The sequence below is a fragment of the Bombina bombina genome, chromosome 11 (assembly GCF_027579735.1).
Source record: "Bombina bombina isolate aBomBom1 chromosome 11, aBomBom1.pri, whole genome shotgun sequence".
NCBI classification, from domain to species: domain Eukaryota; kingdom Metazoa; phylum Chordata; class Amphibia; order Anura; family Bombinatoridae; genus Bombina; species Bombina bombina.
Window position 1 is genome coordinate 196,996,642 of NC_069509.1, and position 2,500 is coordinate 196,999,141.

Genomic DNA, 2,500 nt, shown 5'->3' on the forward strand with positions numbered 1-2,500 from the left:
ATGTGTAACAACTGTAATAAAGGTTCATATTGAGAACACAGCACGTGTGAGGTCCCTATGTCACTGGTCACATATATATATATCAGAAGAAAAGGGTTTTTGTGATGTGAGCTGTACCTAGGTATAGGTCACACTGGAGGCGCGAAGAATATATTGACACCTAAACGAGATAAGCTGCTGGAGTGAACAGAGCAGTATGGTCACACTACCCTTACAGATGAACAAACCGGATTATTATGAGTAAAGTAAAGAGTTGTTCACTTCACAGCGCTAATCTCACAAAATATAGTGTACTATTACGGTACACCTTATGTAACAAATATAATTGCGTAAATGTATTTAACCCCTTAAGGACCAAGGCCATTTTTCAATTTCTTTCCCTTAAAGACCAGGGCTATTTTTACATTTCTGCGGTGTTTGTGTTTAGCTGTAATTTTCCTCTTACTCATTTACTGTACCCACACATATTATATACCGTTTTTCTCGCCACTAAATGGACTTTCTAAAGATACCATTATTTTCATCATATCTTATAATTTATTATTAAAAAAATTATAAAATATGAGGAAAAAATGGAAAAAAACACACTTTTTCTAACTTTGACCCCCAAAATCTGTTACACATCTACAACCACCAAAAAACAACCATGCTAAATAGTTTCTAAATTTTGTCCTGAGTTTAGAAATACCCAATGTTAACACGTTCTTTGCTTTTTTTGCAAGTTATAGGGCAATAAATACAAGTAGCACTTTGCTATTTCAAAGCCACTTTTTTTCAAAATGTGCGCTAGTTACATTGGAACCCTGATATCTGTCAGAAATACCTGAATATCCCTTAACATGTATATATTTTTTTTTAGAAGACATTCCAAAGTATTGATCTAGGCCCATTTTGGTATATTTCATGCCACCATTTCACCGCCAATGCGATCAAATAAAAAAAATTGTTCAATTTTTCACAAATTTTTTCACAAACTTTAGGTTTCTCACAGAAATTATTTACAAACAACTTGTGCAATTATGGCATAAATGGTTGTAAATGCTTCTCTGGGATCCCCTTTGTTCAGAAATAGCAGACTTATATGGCTTTGGTGTTGCTTTTTGGTAATTAGAAGGCTGCTAAATGCCACTGCGCACCACACATGTTTTATGCCCAGCAGTGAAGGGGTTAATTAGGGAGCATGTAGGGAGCTTGTAGAGTTAATTTTAGCTTTAGTGTAGTGTAGTAGACAACCCAAAGTATTGATCTAGACCAATTTTGGTATATTTAATGCCACCATTTCACCGCCAAATGCGATCAAATTTTAAAAAACGTAAATTTTTTCGCAATTTTAGGTTTCTCACTGAAATTATTTACAAACAGCTTGTGCAATTATGGCACAAATGGTTGTTAATGCTTCTCTGGGATCCCCTTTGTTCAGAAATAGCAGACATATATGGTTTTGGCGATGCTTTTTGGTAATTAGAAGGCTGCTAAATGCCGCTGCACATCACACGTGTATTATGTCTAGCAGTGAAGGGGTTAATTAGGGATCTTGTAGGGAACTTGCAGGGTTAATGTTAGCTTTAGTGTAGAGATCAGCCTCCCACCTAACACAGCAGACCCCCTGATCCCTCCCAAACAGCTCTCTTCCCTCCCCCACCCCACAATTGTCCCTGCCATCTTAAGTACTGGCAGAAAGTCTGCCAGTACTAAAATAAAAGGTATCTTTTTTTTTTTAATTTTTTTTATAGCATATTTACATATGCTGCTGTGTAGAATACCCCTTAGCCCCAAACCTCCCTGATCCCCCCCAAACAGCTCTCTAACCCTCCCCTTCTACATTATTGGGAGCCATCTTGGGTACTGGCAGCTGTCTGCCAGTACCCAGTTTACAAAAAAATATATATTTTTTTATTTTTTTCCCCACTTTTCTGTAGTGTAGCTTCCCCTCTCCAAAGAATAAAACCCCCACCCCCTCCCAGATCACTTCGATTGTTTAAAATAATTTTTTATTCCCCCTCTCTGCCTCTATATTTTAACAAACTGTTCCATAGTGTAATGGTTCCCACCCGCTCCCTCCCCGTGCACGTGCCCGCCCGCCTCCCTGCGTGCACGCGCACGCGTCCGTACGCGCCCCCAGCGAGCCCGCCCACGATCCCGCCCACGGCTGCATTACGACATGCACCGATGGCCGCCCACCCGCCTCCCACGTCGGCTCCCACCCACCAACGATTGCGGGCCATCGATGTCCGGTGCAGAGAGGGCCACAGAGTGGCTCTCTCTGCATCGGATGGGGTAAAATGTTATTGCAGTGATGCCTCGATATCGAGGCATCACTGCAATAACCGGAAAGCGGCTGGAAGCGATCAGGATCGCTTCCAGCCGCTTTCAACCCCAACGTCGTACAGGGTACGTCGCTGGTCTTTAAAGACCAGGTTGTGTGCGACGTACCCTGTACGACGCGTGTCGTTAAGGGGTTAAACAATGTATATATACACTAGGAAAATGATTTGTCTAA